Here is a 24,545-nt window from a genome sequence, read left to right as displayed (position 1 = left end):
CCAGAAAAGACCGATTTTGTTTATGCTTTATAAAAATCAGAGTACTTCTTTTAATGAAAATGTTGCGGATTTTGTTCCCAAAAAAACATGATAAATACGTTATCAAGTATTTCCGAAGAAATGTATTTTTATTCATTTTTAAAAATTTGGAATTTCACTGTCAATACAGAAACATAAGTATAAACAGAACTTACATTCATTTACACTAGTGCTCTACATCTCTTTTAAATCTCTCACTGTAAAGTAGCTTCATATCGACACCTGTGATACAAATAAGCTTGAGTGGGTCAGGTTGGGAAACCTGGTGAGTACATAGGGTTTTCTACCCACAATAATATAATTATTATGTTAAACATTAAACAATCAATCCAATTACCCATCCCCATTATCTTCCTTACTCTTAAGGATCTACCCTAAGAGTCATCTATCCTGCATTCGTTCATTCTGAAGTCCCTTGCTCCAGGGTTTATAAGACAGGCACTAAGTCCATAGCTGCCAATGCTCGTTCGTAAAGCACTACTTCCATAGCTGCTAAAGTTCATTCATCGGGTACTAAATCCATAGCTACCAGTGTTTATCTAATAGGTACTAAGTCCATAGCTACCAATGTTTATCTATCAGGTAATAAGTCCATAGCTACCATCGTTTATTCAATAGGCACTAAGTCCATAGCTGCTGATGTTATTTACTAGGCACTAAGTCTATAGCTGCCAATGTTCACTCATATCATCTTTCGTCTCTCATCATTCATCAACCCATGTTTCACCCAACATATTCGTAGATATAAAATACATATACAGTTTAAATCATTTAAAGCATGTATAAAATCTTTCATCTAGCATAGACAGCAAGTATTCAGACAATATGCACACATAGCAAGTAATTTATATAAAATACTTCATATCTATGTGTAAGATGAAAGTAACTATGCACTCACCTGATAAGGTGGTGACTCGGTGCTCGGACAACACTTCGTTTACTTAAGACAAATTTCGCTCGACCAAACCTAATATCATTACCACTAGAGTTTAGTATAATATTAACCGAGACTAATTAATAGTCTTGCTATTATTACTATTATATAAACGTTAACACAATACTCTTCACCCACTACGTACAGACAGGGGCCAGACATGAAACACCGGAGGGCGAGATCATTTTGGCATATAACACTTCTGAATCCAGCAACCCAAGTAGCCCTTCAAACCGGATTCCCCGTACCGCGAGTGGTTAAAAAGATATTATAGTGACACTCATATAACTCATAATAATAGCCCAAATAATTATTATAAGGTCTTAATAACATTACTATATTGAAACATAAGCTATACTAAACATAGGGTAGACGTAGCTCACTTACAACGGGTTTTCTCAAAACCGGGATCTGCCGAAGCAAAGTTTCTGAGCCGAAGGCTCTTCTTTTCGGAGCCGTCGGGCACTCCGGGGCTTCTGCCTCGTGCTAGGGAGTTACCCTAGTCTTTAGGGGGGTTTGGGGGGTTAGAGAGAGAGTTTAGAGAGAGAAAGAGATGATGGAAGGTGTGAGGAAAGCCCTTCCCCCGACACCTCTATTTTTAGGCTGGCTGGCAGCCCAACTCATCGAGTTCCATGGCCAGGTGTCACCATCTGGTGGCTAGCCTTGGGTAGGAAGCAACGGCCAGGATTGCGCCACGTCACTCGATTTCGCACAACACCCTCCCGACTTAGAAAAATCATATCTTTCGCATACGAGCTCTGTTTTCGACGTTCTATATATCCACGCGTAGGTGGGATCATAATCTACAACTTTCGTTTAGTCTCCGTCGGCTAATTTTAAGTTAATTTTTACAGTTATATTTTTAACAGGCTGGGACAGGAAAAGTCCGTTAAAAATTCATAACTTCTTCATCCGACGTCCGTTTTCGTCTGTATTTTTACCGTTGCGCTAATAATAATGAGATCTTCAATTCTCATTTAGGTTGCTTTGGCCAAAAACCGCTCGATCTAAAATTCGAATTACGGGCTGTGCACTGCTAGGCCAAATCTTAGAAAAATCATAACTTCCTCATACGAAGTCAGATTTGGGCGTTCTTTTCATGAACGATCTCGGTTTAACGTATACCACGACTTTTGTTTAGATTAATAAGGCTAAAAAGTCCTATATCGTAAATTCACTATTTACGTCGCGCAGTGTCGTGCCGGTTCTGTCGTGAAACTTCGACGGGCCATAACTTCTTCGTTATAACTCGGATTTTGGAGTTCTTTATATGTACGGAATCCTTGTGACATATGCTACAAATTTTAATAAGATTATTCATTCTAAATAATATTGTATCAAAAATTCATTTTCGACACTTATTATCTCTAAAATGACTAGCCTGGATCTGTGGGTGTTACAAGTCGAAACAACTACTGTTCCACCATCACAACCAACATCACCACCTTAAACATATGTCATTCCATCTATTTTTGTTACACTAATTTCTCCAACTTTTGCTGGTGTCATGCTAGAACCTATTGCTATTTTTTTCTCATCTCAATCAACTGAACCTGAGAAGCCCTTACATGAAGATGAAGCAGATGATGATAATGTTATGGTTTTGTTTGTTGAGTTACAGTTCAACCCTAAAGAAGAAGATATACCCGATCAATTAATCATGTCAGGTAAACAATTCAAGATTCTTAACTCAAAAATGAATTATATTCTTTAATTTTTGGTTGATAATGGCAGCAAGAACTTAGTTAGTGGTGTTGAAGTTGAATATCTATTAAAGGCTCAACAATCTCGACTGAAGAATCTAATTGAATATGTTGATAAGAGAAGTGATGAGCGAGTGGTCACTCGGTCACGTACTTTTTATTCTGAGATTTCCATGTTACGTGACGTAGCGAACGAGCGTCATGAACTCTTTGAAAAACAGGTGTCTGAAACGAAAGCTTCTCTTAAACACAAGGTTAAAGAGCTTAGTGATGTGATCTCTATAGAGGTTGCAAAGTTGGGCAACTTATGTGTTTTGTTGAGAAAAAAGGTTGATGTAGTAGCCAATGTAACAACTCGTCTGATAGATGATCTTACTGACTTCAACAAATATTATCCAAATGATCTTAAAGCCACGATTGAGAAGGATGACAAAGTGTTTGAGAAAGTTGAAGAATTTTAATCAGATTCCAAAGAGACTTTATCGAAGGTTGAAATTTCGACTCAATCTTCCATTTCTCAAGATTCCATTTTGATTATGGTTGCGAACATTGAGTCAAGTATCAAGACAGAGTTGGCTCAAGTCTAAAATTTGGTACTTAGATTACCAACAATTGCTCTATGTACTATGCACGTCTCGCAAGGGGGAGACAGAGGTGTTGGTTCGTCTAAGGGATCTGGTGAAGATACAGGAGCAGTTGTGGGGAAAGTTATGTCTACACAAATTCCAACAACAATTGCAATGATGCTAGTTATCACATCATCAACAACCACTTCAACAATGAATCTTTCACAAGGGAATGTTAATCGGTCGAAAGATCAAAATAAAGGAATTTCGATTAATGAAGGAGCTGGAGGTTTGAGTTCTACACTTGTCAAATCAACCTCAAATGTTGATCCCAAAGACAAAGGGAAAAGCATTCAAGTTGAACAAACTGATGAGGAGAAGAAAAGATTACAATCAATAGAGATGGAAAAACAAAGACACATAAACACCATTTTGAATCAAATGGTGAATGATCCACCAACGTTAAACAAGGGGGATCCTAACAACCAATGGTGTTACGAAACAAATGAGATTTTTGTTCTTGGTAAGAATGATGAATTCCTGAAAAAGCCTAAGAAAAACTATGACACTGAGAACTCGGAATTCCAATCAACTTGATTTCCCAATCAATTATATGTTATTCTTGTCTACTCAGTTCAAAATAGCTGTCAACTTCAATGATAAAGACGAATATAAGAGATTGAATATTCGCTTTCATGCAGTCTTGGGAAAAAGCAAAAAGGATGTTTTGTCATTAGTGAAGATAGTTAAAGTGATGTTGATAGTGCCTGTCGTGTTTTTCGAGGGATTGCCGCAAAACTTTCATTGTATTGTGGTAAGGGAAAATAATATGGCGTTCGAATTCATAATTTCAGACTTTCCTTTGATGAATTTGAATGATCTCATCACTATATCAAATATTTTGTGCAATGTTATTGTTTGGAAAGTGGCAGAGGCGAATACAGATGCATTTATTCTTTGATATGGTCACATAAAGACATATCTTGATTGCTATTATGATTATTTGGCTATTACTGATATTGATATTGCCTTGGCAATCAATAAAACTTCAAAGGTGCCTCAATCATTGTTGAAGGGAAGGATGAACATTGATAAATTTGAAGACGGTGAGATTATTCATCAACCTTTTGGTGTAGTTTTCCAAGGAAAGAACAAGAAAGGCAAGTTGACCAAATTTCTATTCCAAGTGAATGATATTGAGAGATACACAAACTCTCATTTTTTAAATCTTTTAATCTGTACCAATAACTACAAAAAGAATGACAATGAAGGCAAAGTGAATATTCGAAAGATAATTCTTTGGTATATGGAGATTTGAAAGGAGATGTTACATGCAATGAAGATTATAGCTTGATGTTTCGACTATTCTCACTAAGGGGGAGATTGTAGAGTTGAAACTTGTAGTGAGAGTCGAAAGCTATATCTTTAGGATCTGTGTCTGTAAATAACGAAAGTTAAGCACTTTCCTTATCTAAGCTATTTACAAGGCATCTGGTATTTTCGATATCTAATGATAAGTCCTTGTATTTTTTTTTTGTAAGTTTGATGTACCCTATAAATAGGGTAAGTATTAAGGTCTAGAGTAACGATTCAAACATTTCTCAATACACTTGTACTCAAAAACCTTTGTACTCTTCTTGTTCTTTATTGCATTCATATAACTTATTGATTTAGATCTTCTTGTTCTTTATTGCATTCATATAATCGATTGATTCAAACATTGTTTCTAACACTCTTCAAACAAGTAAAGATTTTTTATTCAAATCAATGGAAGAAGGATGGTTGGCATTATTTCATCACTTGAACATTTGGTGAATAAATCACTAGAACTCAAGGTACAATACTTGTAGTGAATCTCTAATTTGGCTATAGCAATCCAAGAAGCTTGAGATTACCTAGACTTTTCTTAGTTAATACAAGGGCTAGAGAATCTCATAACACATTTTATTAGTTAAAGTTATAATTTCCATGAAGCATGTAACTGATGAAAATTAACTAGCATTAAGATTTAAAAGACACTAAATCCAAGAGGAGCCAAAATGCTTTCACTACCACGTTAGAGAAAGTATTTTTATGATTGTGTCGAGTGAAAACAGACACAAGAACCATTTGTTGCTTGTTAATTTGAAGATCTATTAATAAAAGAAATATGCATAGACAAAATGTTAAAATAGAAAATATTTTCCACAAGATTTAAGAACAAGTTCAAGATGTTTTTCAAGACTGTTACATCCCGGCCGTCGGTTGAAACGCCCAGGTTGCAACGTAAAACATTGGATCATAGTTAACAACACATATTGAATAATACAGGGATTTACATTGTTGATAATCTAACATACGATATTTACTAGAGCAAGTTCTACATAACGTAAGTCAAAATGAAACAAAAACACCTTACAGATCGGCTGACCATTTAAAACAGAGAAATGTATTAATCCATGACACACAATGAATGTCTTTAAACTCCTAAGTTCCTGAAGATACATACGTTTGAAAACAATACGTCAACAATAATGTTGTTGAGCTTTATATGTGTTAACTTTGTATGAATTTATAATAAAAAGTGTGTTTATACTAATGAATTATAAAAGTAAAATGCAACATGTTATATGCTTGTAAACCTATACAAGTGAAGAGATTTGTTTATCGTTCTTACTCCTTGTGTTTTAATAATAAAAAGTGTGTTTAGACCAATGAATTATAAAAGTGTAAAGTGCAACATGTTGTACCCTTGTAAACCCATACAAGTAAAAGAGATTTGTTTATCGTTCTGGCTTCATGTATTTATATAATCAAAAGTATGTTTAGACTAATGCATTATAAAAGTGTAAAGTACAACGGGTTTTACACTTGTAATCCCATACATGTAAAAGAGATCTGTTTATCTATATAACTTATCAAACCTAAGTTATAACTTGATAAAATTTCGTGTCGAGTTAAAGATTTAATTGTTCAATTAAATCAATATTTGACACTTAACCGTTTGAATAAATCGTTCTCATGTTATTTATTATTTATAATTATAAATATGTACCCGAATCGTCGTTTTATATATAAACTTCATTTTATACATATTTTTTCTAAGCACTTTATTGTGTACACGTATAATACAGTACAATACACATTATAGCAAAACTGTATATAAATACACGCATAACAATATAACATGTGTTTAAATAACTCTATTGTTCCATTTTTATATAAAAACATTTGTGAGCATCATTAGTCATCATTTTATATAAAATCCTTTTATGAACATGGACATCTTTTTATATAAAAACTCGTATAAGACTATTTATGGACTTCTTTTTATATAAAACTCATTTTTATGTAAAAATCATAACCCTTTTTATATAAAGCCTTATTTTGTCAATTCTTATGCAAGTCTTTTATATGAATACATATAATACATGATTTTCCATTTTACATGTATATTCATACACGACTTTATTTTTGTTGGTTAAGTAATATTTTAGACAGATTTTTCCTATAATACATATAAATACATATTTGGTTGTTATATTATGCATAACATCCACTTATATAGAAATAAAAGTCTTTATGTATTTAACACACACACACACACACACACACACACACACACACACACATATATATATATATATATATATATATATATATATATATGTGTGTGTGTGTGTGTGTGTGTGTGTGTGTGCGCGCGCGCATTAATCATAACCATGGTGTATAAAAATATTATATATATATATATATATATACACACACTCTCTCTCTCTCTCTCTCTCTCTCTCTCTCTTAAATCTTGATATTGACTTATGATTTATTTAACCAACCTTTTATGTCATAACATGTTCATGAAATCTCAAGAATCTCATACACTTAGTTCTTAACATGTTTATTAGCCTTTTAACATAATACTTATGTGTATGTATTTAAAATGAATACAATGAAGTGTGTAATAACCTAGAATACACACATCGTATTATGAACACATAATAGCATCAAACTTTCATAAAAGCAAAACAAGTATGTATCTTCCCCCAAAAATCATAATTCATAAAATGGGGCCATAAAGACTCACCCTCGATGCATTTATACTCGAAGATCGGGGCTTAGATCATGATTTCCTTGACTTGGATCTTGAAGTTTTTGAACCAAACCAAAAACCCAATCGTGTTAATCTTTACGAATGAGACACGAAAATTAACACTTTTAAACCCGAAGGATCCCAAGCTTTTTTGCAAGAGAAAATAAAGGGAGGAGCTGGTGTTTTCGATAGTGATAAACAAGAGGATAGTGAATTATGGTTCGGTGGTGGCTAAACAGTTGTGAGGAGGGGAGGGGCAACCGATCTCCGACGGTCCCTTTGTGTGATCTTTCTCGTCGTTGACAGCAAAGAAACTGAAGGAACAGCAACAACGATTAGCGATGGTGGAGGGGGTGTTTGGCAGTTGTGATCGATGAAGGGAAGGCATACAAGGGGAGAGGCGGCAACCTCTTCGGTGGTCGGATAATCACCAAGCTCCAGTGGGAGGTGTCTTGGTCGAGAGCAAAGAAAGAGAGAGGTTGGTGAGCTATATATATATATATATATATATATATATATATATATATATATATATATATATATATATATATATATATATATATATAAAGAGAGATTTGAGAGAGATAGGGTGGAAGAGTGCAAGCAACAATGGTTGGACTTTAAGCTCAATCATACATGCATTATTGTACTAAAGTGATGTCATAATTGTGGAAAAATTATGATGTCACTTCTCCATAGCTTTCTCGATTTGCATGCCTTCAATCCAACATCTAATAATTTTTCCAAATGTGACAAATGATAGCCTTGAGTATGAGGATTTCAAAAACTCAGACGGATCTTAAATTTGATATGTAGAACTTCGGGAAAAGACGTTTAAAGATTTGTATCGAATTCATCCCGATTCGATAGTTTTCGCGAGTTTGGTAAATTTACGGGTTAAAAATATTATGAATATGAAATCAAATATACCCCTATGACCGAGTTCAAAAACATTCTCAGAATTCCATATGAGGTGTGCAAGTACCTCAATGGATCAATTTGGTTTTTCATTATTAAGAAAACCAGTATTATACTGATTTTGTTTCTTAAAATGGACGTAACTTTTGCATATGACCTACATTTTGACATTATTTCTATCCACGAAGTTCTAAGAGTATAATCTATCCAATTTGATCATAAATTGGTCCTAAGTATACTCGATGCAAAAAAATTTATTTTTAGCGTCACAAACAGTATCAATTTTGTGATTTTTGTTTTTTTCTTTAGCGATAGACAATTTGTTGAGCAATTTGAAATATTCCAAATGTAATATGAGTATTATATCTTTAGTAAAGTTTATAAAAACCATATTACATACAATTGGTTTTTAATACATAGGGGTTCCCAGTGGTTTGACCGCCGAACTATGACCTATTTTTACCAATTATAACAAAGACCAGCCAAACATTCAAGGATTACTTCCAAAGTAAACCAATATTAACTTAGACCAAAATGGCTAAGTTAAGCAAAATAAAAATTATTTAGATATATTAAACATAAATCCAATGTCACACCCCCCGACTGATGGTGGAAACACCCGGTTGTGCAACTATGTCGTGACTCATAGTCATTGATTACTATAACGTCCCAAAAATACTGATAAATTTTTTTATTTTTAAAAACATAAAATCCATACTTCATGTATCCCAAAACAAATCATAATAAAAATGTATCAAATTATAATAGTAAAATTGTGTATCAAAATCATCAAAGTAAAATAATTGTCGATGCGGAAATCATGAAGGGATGTTGTGCAGTTAAGTCGGGCCCTTCCCCTTAGAACTAAAAGTACCTTAAAATGTTAAACCACAAAACTGTAAGCACGAAGCTTAGTGAGTTCCCCAATATACCATAGACCATACATACATTGTCATGGGATACCCCCATGGTCTTGCATACAAGTGTCATGGGCTTCCCCCATGGTCTTTTATACCGTTGCTATGTGTTGCCACCATGGTCTTTCATTGCAGTGCCTTGGCTACCCCAAGGTCTTACACACAAATTTCATGGGCTACCCCATGGTCTTCCATACAAGTGCCATGAGCTAACCCAGGGGTCTTCCATGTAAGTATCACAAAGACAACTAGCATCCTTCATAGTATAGTAAGAAGACTAACCAAAATCAAGAAATCGGATAAACCAGAGCTAACTGCCACAAGGTTGGTGCTACAACATGCCTAATCATCAAACAAGGTCCAACCTTAGTCTATACCCAAAAGTTAACCCTAGATTAAAAGTCAACTATCAAAGTTTTACTTTGACTGACCTCCACGTTGTGGCCGATCCATAGCCACATCATGGCCGATAAGCTCATCCCTGACTCAGCCTCCCAGATGCAAGGAAGACCATCGACATGTCGTGGAACACAAATCACCACACCACGGCAACAAAAGTCATAAACAATCATGAATTCTCCAATCCCCATATCATGGCAAACAGGTTGACATGCTATGGGCGATGAATTTTCATAATTTCATAGATTCAGTCTCCAAATCATTAAGTCAACCCTTCATCTTTTACAAAAAGCTTCCTAATGACCTTTAAGTCCTAAAGATCGGTGCTTTTCAACCATGAATGTCCAAAACATGGATAGAGTTCAAGCTAGGTCAAAAGTGAAGAAAACACCAATATATCAAGCAAGGTGCTCCAAAACATCAACATAGTTCATATCTGGTTATACGATACTCCAAGGACCTCAAGGATCCATCAAGTTGCTAACTGTATAGGATTCTTCCACTCTAACTACATCATCATGAAGAAAATGGGACAAAAACCTGGATCTAGAGACATAAAGCAATAAAGGTTGAGTCTTGATCACTTACAGAGGTCCAAAATACAAGGTTGGAGATGATGATGAGGCTTGCAAGCTAGATCCACTCTCCAAGTGAGCTTCCTTCTTCTTCAAAACACCAACAAAAGCTCAAGATCTTCAACAATGGACGCTAGGTCTAAAAAGAGGGTGAGAGGGAGGTGATGGAGGCTAAAGGTGTGAAAACCCTAGCCATCACATCCCTAAAATAAGGGTATAAATCCCAAAGCTAGGGTTTTACGCAAAACAAATGCCACGTTGTGGCCAATATAGAGCCACATCGTGGCACCTATTAAGGATATGCAACCCAAAAATGCATTGCCATGTTTTGGTGATGCCTCCACCATGTAGTGGCCAACCAAAAATCCCATATGGCTTTTAAAATTTGTACCTCAAAGATCCATATGCTACAATTCTCCCCCACTTGAATCAGACTTCATCGTCGAAGTCCGTTGCCGCAAACAATTCTAGGTACTGCTTCCTCATCTCCACCTCGGGTTCCCAAGTCCACTCAGAACCCTTCCAATGTTGCCATTGCACTTTAACTAAGCCCACCACCTTGTTGCACAATGTCTTCATCTTACTGTTGAGAATCGCAATCGATCTCTCCACATAATTCAGGCGCTCATCAACGTGACTGTCATCCAAAGGAACCACTGCGAAATCATTAACTAAACATTTTCTCAGCTGAGAGACATGAAAAGTGTTGTGAATCTGGCTAATTTCATCAGGCAGATCCAACCGATATGCCACCTTGTCCACCCACGCAATAATCCTGAAGGGACCAATATACCTAAGGCCCAACTTTCCCTGCTTCCTGAACTGGATGACAACCTTCCAAGGTAACACCTTCATAAGCACAAAAATCTTCGACCTGAAACTCGAGGTCTGAACGCTGACGGTCATCATAGCTCTTCTGGAACCTCTGCGTGGTTTGTAGCCGATCGTGCACCTGCTGTATCAACTCGGTAGTCTTGAGTATTGTTTCATTATTCCCCATAACCCCATGTCAAACCTTGCCCCAACAAACTGTGGTCCGACGCTTCCTCCCGTACAATATCTCGAATGGTGGTCGATCAATACTAGCATGATAACTATTGTTGTAAGAGAACTCGAACAAAGGAAGGTAAGTATCCCAACTACTGCTAATATCCAACACAAACGCCTTGAGCGTCTGAATAGTCCGCTCACTTTTTCCTTCTGTCTGGGAGTGGTATGATGTGCTGAAATGCAGCTATGTACCCAACTCCTCATGAAAATTCCTCCAAAATATGGAGGTGAAGCAGGCATCGTGGTCAGAGACCACGTGAATGGAACCCCGTAACGGAAAGCCACCTCCCTGATGTAAATGTTAGATAATTTTTCGACATAAATACTATCAGTAATTGGTAAAAATGAGAAATCTTGGTCAATATGTCAACAATCACCCATATACAATCCACCCCTCTCACAGTCCTAGGCAACATTGTAATGAAATCCATAGTGATATCTTCCCACTTCCATATGGGATCGGGTAATGATTGCATTTTTCCATAGGGTCTCTGATGTTCGACCTTGACTCTCCGGCAAGTCAGACATCGCTCCACGAACCATACAAACCTCCTTTTCACAAAAGGCCACCAATTACTCAATTTAAAATCTCCATACATCTTTGTGGCCCCCAATTGAATCGAAAACTTCGACTTATGAACCTCCTCCAATAAATTCTTCCTAACCCCACTAAAGACCGAGACCGAAAACCTGCCACACTGAGTCAGTAACCCACGACTATCCCTGATAAATAACGAAATCTAACCCCTGATCCTTTCTTCCTTATAATTTTCCTTCTTCAACCCTTCGACTTGAGCCTTCGTGATCATATATAAATGTGGTGAAACAATGACGATCCTTAGGCATAAATTGTGACATTCTGATTTTCACGACCAAAAAAGACTGATTTAAGTATGCTTATTTCAGTTCAGAGTATTCTTTTTAAAGTATTATAGTGCGGAAATTTTTCCCATAGTGTGATAATATTATTACCACGCATTTCCGAAGAAATTTGTTTCATTAACATTAAAACCATGGGATGTGGTTTTTAATACAGAAACGTAAGTATAACAAATATATTACATGCATTATAATAGTTTATTAAACTATGGCCTACAGTTATCCAAAAACCACTCAACATCCTTGGACCTTCGTGTCGCTACCTGTGATACAGAGATATTGAGTGGGTAAGGCTTGGGGCTTGGTGATCTCATAGGGTTTTCAACCCAAAATAAGTAAGTTTTTTATATATTTCACATCAAATTATTCACCCGATTACCGATTCTTGTTATTCTCACATAATGATCCTAATATACTGATCTCAAGGGTCCTATCCTAAGGATCATCATCATTAATGGGTAGACAATACTGCTCAAGGGATTCCTTTAGCAATAAATGTCAATAAGGCAACATTGGGGGGTTAGAGTACATCAATGAACATATAGTTCATGAACACCTACAGGTTACGAGCCTGTTAACGTTCCAATGGACTATCTAGAATAGTCTGTGGTCGTCATCTATACTCTGTTAGACGACTGGTTCATCAAAAGTCAAGTCCTCTCATCATCTTCTCATCATTTTCATCACCCATCACTACAAAACATATTTTATATAAATATATAAGAATATATATATATATATATATATATATATATATATATATATATATATATATATATATATATATATATATATATATATATATATATATATGATTAACCAAGTAAAATTGTATAATTTATTTGACACAGATATAAGGTAATTCAAATAATAGGCACACATAGCATTTAATCATCCAGATACTTTATATCTATATGTAAGTTGAAAGTAACTATGCACTCACTTGTTAAAGTGGATGATTGGAAAGTTAGGCAGCGCTGCGCTTTAGCACTTATCCTTTCCTTTGATGTGACCTAGGTTCAATTATTACTACTTCTTAGTCTAATATTCCTTATGACTAATGATAGTATATATTTGTCAATAATCTCAATGTCTACTGATCTATAGCTGATATAGAGTATGGTATTTGGAAATTCCACTTTAAACACCTCACTAAATTCAGCCTAGATATCATCCCTGTAAATAGATCAATCAGTAATATGACGTTGGAATCACTGATAAATCTTATTTATAAATTCATAATAACAACTATGAATATAAATATAAATTAAAAATAATATAGAGTGTAATCTAACTTACAGAGATTTCGTAGACAAAAGTCCGAAATTTTTTTAACTTGATTTAAAAAAAAAAAAAAACTTTGATTTTTTTTTTTTAATTTTTTTACCTTTTCTGTTAATAATATTTTCAGTTTCGGTTTCATCTTTTTTAACGTGTATAATTTTTTACGAACTTTGTAGACATCGTTTGCAATACTTTCTTAATTTTTTTATTATTTTCTTTTTTATGTTTTTTAAAGTTAGTTTTTTTCTAGAATAAAGTTGTTAGCTTCTTTTATATTTTTGTAAGTTTTTTTTAAAGTTTTATATTTTTGTTTTTTTATATGTTCTTTTTAGTACTTTTTCAATGTTTTAATATTAGAATTATTAAAATTTCGGTGTTGAGAACTATTTTCAGTTTATAAAATTAGTTTATTTAAATTTCAGTTTACTGCAGATGTTAAAAAACAAACATGCTTCTTATTATGGACTGCAGCCGTTTGTTCCACCTCTTCTGCTACAATCCGAGGTGGTCCGCAGATTTCATGAATTTTCGTTTCGAAAAAACAAACAACACCTAGTGACAATATTTAGTGACGAAATGGGCCGTCTCAGATTTAGTGACGAGTATATCTTAGGGGCTGTTTGGCAGGATCTGAATTTTTAAGATCTGAATTTTTAAGAGATCTGAATTTCTAAGAGGGTCTGAAATTTTAAGAGCTGAATGTTTAACATGCTGTTTGGTTGGCATCTCTGAATTGCTGTGCTGAATTATTAAAATGACCATTTTACCCTTCTGTTTTATTTTTTATTGAATTCAATTGTTTATTTAGAAAATAACCTAATAAATTTCTTAAATATGCACTGAAAAAGGAAAAGGAGTTATTCGTTTTATAATTGAATTTTTCTTCCTTAGTTAACGGACGTCGTCGTCGATAATCGGCTAACCAATACCTCGTGTTGCGGTATTATTAAAATGACCATTTTACCCTTCTGTTTTATTTTTTATTGAATTCAATTGTTTATTTAGAAAATAACCTAATAAATTTCTTAAATATGCACTGAAAAAGGAAAAGGAGTTATTCGTTTTATAATTGAAATTTTCTTCCTTAGTTAACGGACGTCGTCGTCAATAATCGGCTAACCAATACCTCGTGTTGCGGTAAGGAGTCCTAAATCCACGAGTGTTGGTGTATGTTTTAGCAACAAGTTATGCATTGCAAATACATATTTTCAGCAAAACTAATGCATATTTCCTAATAACAGCAAGAACATATATGATTTCACTATAACATCAAACACAAATATGATTTCAACAACATTTCAGCATAATAATAGAACATAAAAACATTGAACATAAACAATTGAATATAAAAAATCAAACATAACAGGAAAATCAAACATAACAGGGAAATCAAACATAATAATAGAACATATCAACATTTCATTATGTCCATTGAAAACATTCAGATTCGTTCATTTAACATCAAACTCAGCATATAACATCAACATTGAACAAATAACATCAACATATAACAATCAGGAACTCATAGCAGGGAAATAATTTTTTTTTTGTTTTTTGAAGAAATCAGGAACAAATAACATAACATGATTTGGATTTTTGATTTTCAGGTTTAGGAGCAGCAAGAAATCGGTTTTCAGAAGAAGGAAGAAAGAAGAATAGAAAAAAAAACGATTTTCAGAAACAAATAACACACCTGATTTCGTTTTTTTTAACAAATCAGGAACAAATAACATAAGATGATGTTGATTTTTGATTTCCAGGTTCGGGAGCAGCAAGGAAAACGATTTTCAGAAGAAGGAAGAAAGAAGAATAGCAAAGAAATCAATTTTAAGAGGAAGAACCACATACCTGAAGTGTCGGCGGGAGGCAGGAGGACGTTCGGTGGCGGCGGCGGCGTTCCAGGGAGAAGCGTCGTTGACGGGGAAGATTGAAGGCGGCGTCGGATCCTTGCTGGTGAAGAGAACAGCGGGAGCAGATGCGAAGGAAGAAAAACGGAAGAAAACAATCGATGGGTATTAGGGCAAAATAGGTACGCGACTTTTTTTTTATTTTTCACACCCTGCTCAAGATCTGAAAAAATAAGAGGCAAATATAGTTTTAAGAGGTAAAAATTAAGATGCAGACAAACGATCTGAATCTGAATTTTTAAGATATTGCCTCTTAATTTTGCAATTAAGAGGTAAACAAACGGACCCTTAGTCACTATTTAGTGACCACTTTTATATTTAGGTCACTAATCAGGTTTTGTGACGGACCTATAGTGACGAAAAGTGACGACCCAAAGTTTGGTCACTAAATCATTTAGTGACGAGTCCTTTTATTGTTAGTGACCATTTTGTTTTCGTCACTAAATGTCATTTTTTTGTAGTGAAGAAGTCTCTCAATGTCAAACCATCACGAGTTGTGAAGACTCCATCTCACCCTGCATAGACATAAGCACCAACTCCATCCGCAAACATCAGAAGATCTAATTTTTGTAATCTTTCAAATGTACGTTCTTGTTTTAATAGTTCTTTTTACATGGAAAAATAGAAAAATAAAAGGAAGCCAAAGTACACAAATCCAAATAAGGTATGGATTCCAAAGAGGCTTTCTCCGGATCCAAGGAAGATGAAGCTAGTTTGGTTCGCAAGAGTAAATCTCCTTAACATAAAACAAAGTTAACCAATGTAGTTAAAAGGAAGGAATTTAATCAAAAGCTTCTTTTGAAAAAGGAACGTGTTCAGAACTCTATTTCTTATATCTCTTTACTGGTCAAAGAGTGAGCTATGTTCCAAAACCCAAACTCATTTGGGTACCTAAGATCACTTGTTAATTTCTAAAATAAGCGAGAGATGTTGAAATTCACAAGCATATAGAAATATATTGTTTTCTCTCATTTTAATGCAATTTTGTGTATCTATTGTTAGCAAAATATATGTTCAGAATGTAGAATTCAGAGATGAAGTGAGAAATATTTGTTGAGAAATATGTATATTTCCATCAAAGTTTTTTATGTGGTCTCTCAATGTCATCTGTCCACATAAAACCCAATTGTTGCAATATGCTGACAATCTACGAATAAAAGATTGTCCATTGGCTGTTCTAGAGTCAACCGATTCATACTGAGAAAGAAGGAATATAGATAATGTGGTTTGACTCCCAAACAAGATTGAAAACCAGGTCTTATGGATTGTAAGCCGGAATTTTCTTGTTATTTGCAGCAGATTTTTCAAATTTCAGAATTAATGCTTTGAAAAGGCAAGTACACTTTGTCAATGTCTTTTGATCTATTATATAAGTTGTGAGTGCATTCTTTTAATATTACTAGCCCCATGAGTAGTTTTACTTCACTTTTTAACATCAATTATCCATCACAATCTGTTGCTACAATCTGATTTTATTTCTTTTCGTTGTCATAGAGAAGAAGCATGGTCAAATGTTGTCAGATTAGTGGAAGAAAGAGAAGGCTACAGAAGTTTAATATAGCTGTTAGATGTTCAGTTCTATACGCTCATTGATCAAATCGATGTGTATTTTTTTATTCAAATAGCCTACTATTCTCTCTCTCTCTCTCTCTCTCTCTCTCTCTCTCTCTCTCTCTCTCTCTCTCTCTCTCTCTCTCTCTCTCTCTCTCTCTCCGACAGTGGAACTATAAGGGGTATTTTTAGCATGATGTTGTTACCCTGTCAACCTTGTGTCATACAAAAGCATATAAAAAAGAAATTCTAAAATAGACCATGTGGGGCTGGTCACGTAAAGTTAATGTACATGCACTCTACAACAAAGTGACAAACCGATGGGTGTTTGTTATGTGATGATGTTCAAGGTATCTAAATCAGGGGTAATTCTGTTATTTTTTCAAAAAAGTCAACACATCACCTCTTGCAACATCCTCATACTCCACCACCTTCAATTACCATACCACGGGCGAGTTCAATTAACTTTAAGGTAGGTCACTTGACCTATCTAATTTTAAGTTTTTTATTATTAATTATACATAATAATCGTTTGTGGGGAAAATGATTTGCAAGGGTAATTAACTTTTTTTTTGTTTACGTTTAGGTAACTTCATTTTTTTTTGTACACATTTGACCATTTAACTTGTTAAATGTGTTCACATGTTACCATTGTCACCTGATATAGCCGGTGACATTGTCAATATGTGAACACATATAACAAGTTAAATGGTAAAATGTGTACAAAAATAAAGAAATTACCTAAATGCTAACAAAGCAATAAAAATGATTATCCTCGTAGGTCATTTTCCCATCATTTTTGACCAATCTTAACTCTTTTTAGTGACCTAGCTAATAAGAATTGAAAGCCCACACGTTTTATATTTCGTTTATTCTTTAGCCCAAAAATTGAATTTATTTGGGCCACTTTATTTAAAATTAGATAAGAATAAAAAAGAAAAGGAAAAAGAATTATTGTAATTAGGATTTGTTTGATACATTGATAAAGCATTTGATACATGAAACAATTTTTTTTTTTTTTTGATATTTGGATTGTCTTTGTAATTGATACTAGTTCTTCATCATTTTGAAAACAGTTTTATTTATTTATTTATTCATTTTCATTTTTGGTAATGAAACATAAGCAAGAATGTCTTTGACTGTGATTTGTCGATTGTCGTTTGTTCCATAAATCAAAATAAAAAAACGCCTTTGTCATGTTTTATTTTTTGTTGATTGTTGCTTGTTTCATAAATCAAAAATAAAAATTAAAAAAAAAAAAAAAAAACTCCTTTGTCATGATTTTTTTTTAAGTAGATAAAAAAAATAATAGAAGAAGATAATGAGTAACATAAGCATATAATAGTTGATTTAAATTCACTACGTGTTAATCCGGCAGAACAACCAAATAAGAAATTTTATCATGTAAATCTAAAAAATGAAATTAGAAAAGTATACTTGCAAAATGGATTTTCAACAATTCAGTTGGTAAAGACTTATGTATGTAACAAAAAAATATCAAAATGTAAGTAAGAATTTGGTGTCATATATTGAAAAATGTGTTTTAGAAAGTATTATTAATGATACAATTGTCAAATTATATCAACATACAAGACTCGTCGGGTATTATTATAAAAACTTTAAATTTAATTTTTCTTATACAAAACAACTAGTATTTTTTTTTTATTTTTTTTCCATCGATTTTAATTAAATAATTAACCAAGTTTGTTTGGTCGAATGTATTGTTCCTTTAATTAATAAACGAAGTACATTGAGGTTACTTGTCATGGTTGGTCTTTTCATTATGTATTTTTCGAGTATTGAGGCACAGAACAAAAGATTGATAGTGTCATATCGTCGAGCATGGGTAACAGGAATTGTTTTTGGCTGTCACAAACAGGAAAAAGAAATATGGTCAGAAGCTACTCAGAAACAGGTATTGTGAAAGTTTTATTGTTTTTTTTTGGATGCGAAAGATTGGTGAAGATAAGCGATGTTGCATGATCAAGGTGATTGTCACGAAAATTGTGAAGTTAAATTTGTTGGTGTACAGTTTGTGCAAAGTTATATAAAAAATCATTTTTCTAATTTTAAATCAACTAGTTTTAGTTATATAAATTAAAAAAATAATATTTTGTTTTTCACAGTTTAAATAGTTTTATTTTATGATAAAATGTTTGTATATTTTTGTTTCTAGTTCTAAAATTTATTTCATTCATTTAACTTTTATCTTTTATATTCATTTTTTTTCTAGTCATAGCTTTTATATATATATATATATATATATATATATATATATATATATATATATATATATATATATATTATATTTTTCCAAGTTATTGGTTAGTTTTTGTTTAAGTTAAACTATTTCTAGTTTTAATTTATTTAGTTTCTAGTTGATTTTATTCATTTGAAATTTGTTTTGTAATACTTTCGTTTTTCCATTATACTTTAAAAATAAAAAATAAAAACTAAGTGGTGTGCAGGGTTTCCCAAGAAAAATGTTAATTTCACTACAAGAAAATTTTGATATAGCTACGGAAAAATTCCATAGCAAAAAGCTGAAATTCCGTATGTATATTTCTTGTAGAAAAATGTTTAACTACGGAAGTGTAGTTCCGTACCAATTTTGCTATGATCATTGCTACAACGTCTATTCTGTAATAATGCATTTCGTAGTAAATTCCATTGCTTAATTAAGGTTTCGTAGCAAAATCCGTAGTTAAAAGTTCCGTAGCGAATACCGTAGCTATACATTCCATTGCAAACTCCATAGCAAATTTTGTAGCTATACTTTTCCGTTGCAAAATCCGTAGCTATGTGTTCCATAGCAAGTTCTGTAGCTAAAGGTTCCATAGTTATATGTTCCGTAGCAAATTTCGTAGCTATATGTTTCGTAGCAAATTCCATAGCCATGCATTTTGTAACAAAAAAATTTATGTAGTCGCTTTTCATAACAATATCCAAAAAGATCTAATTATTCAATTATAATATTTGTAACTATGTATAAAAAATGCAATTAATATAAATTCAATAATTGCAATAACTTTTAATAGAATACATCCAAATTTTAACCTCATGTGAAATCAAAAGTTGCTAAAAACATTAAGAAATATTACATATCGACTAGTAAAAAAACATGCTCTAAGATGGACATACATACATGATGTAATAAAATTCAACTTTAGACAATAAATCTTCTCCTTGGACCTGTATATAATTGTTGAAGGAAGAAATTATTAGTGTATAACCCAAACTTTTTTTCATCAAGCACAACACACAAAATATATAAGATTGATGCACAACTTAATAACCTAACATTTCCAGTTAATAAGAAATTCAAGAACTTATGGATCAAAATCAATCTCACTAATATGTTTTAATAATTGCTAACGATCACATGCAAATTTGAAAATTAAATATCCATTATAGGATCTCTTTTTAGATAATCCATATCATGCTATTTGACAACTCCAATAGAGTTATGGAAAGTTTTTTAAGGCTTCAAATCTACAATATTATAATGCAAAATAAAGAAATTTTGATAACCTCAAGACATCAAATGAATAACTTGAAAATACCTTTAGTTTCAAGAAAGCAAGTGCAGTCAACATTGTGCAACCACCTGCAGGTCCAATAATGCTAAGTTTTTCCAGCATCTGTTTTTTCCATTATCATCCTATACACAAAAATGAAATTAAAAAAAAAAATTTCATCCTCAAAGTAGTACAAAAAACTTATATATATATATATATATATATATATATATATATATATATATATATATATATATATATATATATATATATATATATATATATATATATATATATATATATATATATATATATATACACACAAATATATCATACAAAATTCATTTGATGATAATCTGACATGTCTTCGTGCATAGATTTTCTACTTCAACTCCTCACACAATCATCTTGGAATGACAAGCTTAATTATAATAGTAATAGAAAATTTTAATTGAGTATCCTTGCATCAACATGATCCTTCTCTTTCTCCCAAATAATTAACTCGAGAACCCAACAAATATTGAATCTTCTAAATTCACTTGCAACAATTTTAGACCTTTAATTTGACTTCAAAGCATTAGTTCTATGAATTCATAAGAAAGAAGGGTTTACGAGGTATGTCATGACCCAAAGAACAATTTTAGACAGTTTAGAAATACATTCCCCAAATTCTTTTTAGTTAACATCTATTATGTAAAATGTTGTTTCTCTTTTACTTAATGGACTCAATGAGAACATGACTTAAACCCTTAAGTTATATATGAGTGTTTGCTTCCTTTTGACTTTGTAAGAAAGAAGAACTTAATAGAGAAAATCAATGGAAATGAGTATTTTCTCATTAAGTCCTAGCTTTTGCCCTTCCATTTTCACAAATAATTTAAATATCATTTATCAAGACACACACACACTAAGGAAAAAGTATAGCCTATAATTTTACCCATTGTTACATATCTAACAAGAAGTGAGAACCACCATACATGCATGTAACCATTTTGTCTCCAGTGATATTAAAAGATAAAGCCCAAACTGTAGATGATTGTCTCGCTGCTAGTTATTATAGTAAATTTTTAGTAGATTACAATGAAAGCAGAAAGCACATCCATTAGACAACAAAAGAAGAAAGGAGATAGTTTTACGGTTTTACCAACTAAGATACATTGTATATAATAAAAAAACTAATCAAAAAAATAAAGAAGATAGTTTTACGGTTTTACCCACTAAGATACGATCCAACATAGTAAAAACTAGATAGATAAGTATTGATGTATCCTCTTCAGCAGCGTACAAGATCCTCTGTATCACATCAATAATCTGCAAAAAAAAAAATTAAGTGAGTTGCCATTAAACAAGCTTGAGTTTATTGAGGTGCGAGAAAAAGAGACAATACATGCAAGTTTGAGATATTATAATATTTGCATAGGATTTCGATATCTTTCAGCTTTGCAAGGTAGAAATCACTTTCTTTTTCAAGACTATCCATTGTTATCTTTAACTCTATGATCTGCATAATGAATAATGATAGAATGTAACTATGTGAGGCTGCAAGTGTTGGATAATTTGGATTAATGTTTCTATGAGTGTGACCATGGTACCTGTTAATCATATACAGAGACACTTGGAGATGAAGAGGGTTGAGAGGTCTTGATAGGTGGAGTTGTTGAGTGTGCAGAAGGTGGATCACATCTTTGGGAGGATTAATGCTTCATTGTGTTGGTGAGGATTTCTTGGCATCTTACTTACATCTTTCCCACCTTTGCAAGACTCTCTTCTTTCATTAGGGCTGTAACTATAGCAGGAAACAGAAGCAGGTAATTAACAACATCAACTAGCTATCCGATTTTGATTCACGTGTTACTTGAATTGAAAAAGGACTTGTATAATAGATAATTGTAGGACTAGGAGTCAGTAAGAACTTACTTGTGATGGCTACCCGCTAACATAATTACATTCCAGGATGTGCCTTATCGATTAGCTGACAGTGAACTGCACCAGAGCACACCTACAAGAATCGGATCCGTTATAATCGCTAGAGATTAGTGATTCAAAGCACACATATTTTACGATCTAAATGGAAACTACATCTAGAGTTGATAACACAAATCATGCCTACAACAATCAGATTTTTATCTATTCTAGAGTAGGAAAAAAATGATGGAACATACCTAGTGATTGACGGAGCAGGCGGCGCAGGGCAAACCAGACAAGAGGAGTGAGAGGATCTCCCTGAACGGCAGAGGACGCTGGAGCACAAGAGGATTGAGGTCGGTGATTTGGGGTCGGAGCACTCAGAGTAAAGTCTGGTCAATTTCTTTTATAAAAGAGGGAAATATAAGGTAATTCATGGGGTAATTAATTTTTATGTGATACAGTAGAAAATAGTAATTTACTTTTGGTTATAAAACATTTTTTTTATATTTACTACGGAAAATGTTTCCATAGCTGGTTGAACTTTTGTTGGTAAAAATTTTTTATATTTACCGTGGAAAATATTTTCATAGCTAGTTGACTACGGAATGTTCTGAAACCAAGTAGTTACCGATTATGATTCCGTAATTATTTTATAAATTCAAAAACAAGTTGTATAAATAACTAGGGTAAACTTTTTTGTAACAAGTCTCATAGCAGACTATCTACAAAATTTTATTGTGTAGCAAATTGTCATAGGAAAATAACTACAAAATTTAATTCCGTAGCCAACTAGCTAAGGATTTTGATTACGTAATCAATTTTGTAGCCAAGTAGCTATGAATATGTATTTTGTAATAAGTTTCGTAGTGAACTTGCTAGAACCGATGATCTCGTAAAATATTTCGTATTAAAATAGCTACGAATTTTTATTTCGTAGCAACTTTCGGTAGCAATTAAGGATTTTGCTACGAAAATGAAAACCCGTAGCAAAATAACTACATTCAACCATTTTGTAGCATATTCCATATTATAATTAGCTACGATTTTTAGTTCATAGCCACTTTTCGTAGTCAATGAGGGTTTAACTATGGAACACAACTTTGTATCGATTTTCATAGCAAAATAGCTACGATAAGCCATTCTGTAGCATATTCCTGTGAACTTAGGAATTGTTTTCTAGTTTATTTGTTTTACCTGAAACCCATCAGTGGTATCAGAGCCATTATTTGTTTTAAATTGAATTGCTATAATTGTTGAATTGCAAATTAGGGTTTATAGCTATTAAACCCTAAAGGCTAAATTTTCGATTTCTAGGGTTTTGGATAAAAGGGTTTTTTCGAAAACCCTAGCCTCCAAAGAACCCTAATCGAAATTAGGGTTAGGGTTTTGAAAACCCTAGCCTCCTCCCTTGTAAATTTCGAAATTGCTAGAAGTTTTAGGGTTTCTTGTTTTGGATAATTGTTACTTAATTAGATTAATTGGATAATTATCCTTACCCTATTTTTCGAAATTTAGAGGGATAAGGATTAGGATTAAATTAATTGATTAATTTAATTAGATAATCCTTACAAGATTTAATAATTTGATTAATAGTTAATTAAAAGATAAATATTAAATCTAGTTAATTGGTTTATTTAAATTTAAATTTAATAGTTTGAATTTCGAAATTTATATAAACCCTTGAAGTTTTAAAATGTTTTAAAACACACTCTATATATGTATTATGATTAAAAGTTTAATATTATATATGTATAAGAATATGGTCAGTCAAATCGCTAGTATGCCTCATTCACGAAGCTAATCTATAAGGGGGGTATAAGGAAACTGCCTATAAAATGGTAGTTGAATGGGTGTCCACTCTCACCCACCGCTTCCTTGATTAGTGGAGGGTCGTTAGCAGAACGGATTTGATAGGACAACTACTTCTCATTAAAAGTATAATGACATTAAAGAAAGTACTAGAACATTATTTTTAAAATCCCAACTCTAGTTACTTTAGGAAAAATGTGAAAAGTATGCTAATCCATGAAATTGCACATTATGCTCTATTGGTCGTTAGTGGAGCGTGTGTGGTTAACCAGCACACTAAAGGGCACTAATAAAGAGTAGTAATGGGTATCTCATAATTGTCATTTTGATGGAGCGTGTGTGGTTTACCAGCATATCAATAGTTAATGATAAAGACAATGAGGTTACCAAGCACATTTGCATGGTTATTCACATCTTGTTTGTGATCCTCGGCATCCCAGTCACAAATAGAAGAGCATAATCTGAGATTAAAACATGCCATTGAATAGTTTCAATGTATCTCAAAAGAATTAGGAATTT

The 24,545-nt window shown here is 33.0% G+C and overlaps 1 long non-coding RNA gene across 1 annotated transcript; it reads right to left on the bottom strand.

Annotated features, from left to right (window-relative positions):
- Positions 1-19,828: 19,828 nt before the first annotated feature.
- On the bottom strand, positions 19,829-22,604 carry LOC145162870 (uncharacterized). Its single transcript, XR_013739402.1, has 7 exons — positions 22,472-22,604; positions 22,227-22,308; positions 21,902-22,095; positions 21,697-21,810; positions 21,524-21,620; positions 20,355-20,452; positions 19,829-19,983 (listed from the first exon to the last, which is right to left on the bottom strand). It is a non-coding gene; the product is annotated as an uncharacterized LOC145162870 (long non-coding RNA).
- Between the last annotated feature and the right edge of the window lie 1,941 nt (positions 22,605-24,545).

This window comes from Lactuca virosa, chromosome 1 (genome assembly GCF_052849685.1).
Source record: "Lactuca virosa cultivar CGN04683 chromosome 1, Lactuca_virosa_CGN04683_v6, whole genome shotgun sequence".
NCBI lineage: Eukaryota > Viridiplantae > Streptophyta > Magnoliopsida > Asterales > Asteraceae > Lactuca > Lactuca virosa.
This window is presented reverse-complemented; position numbering and strand designations above follow the sequence as displayed.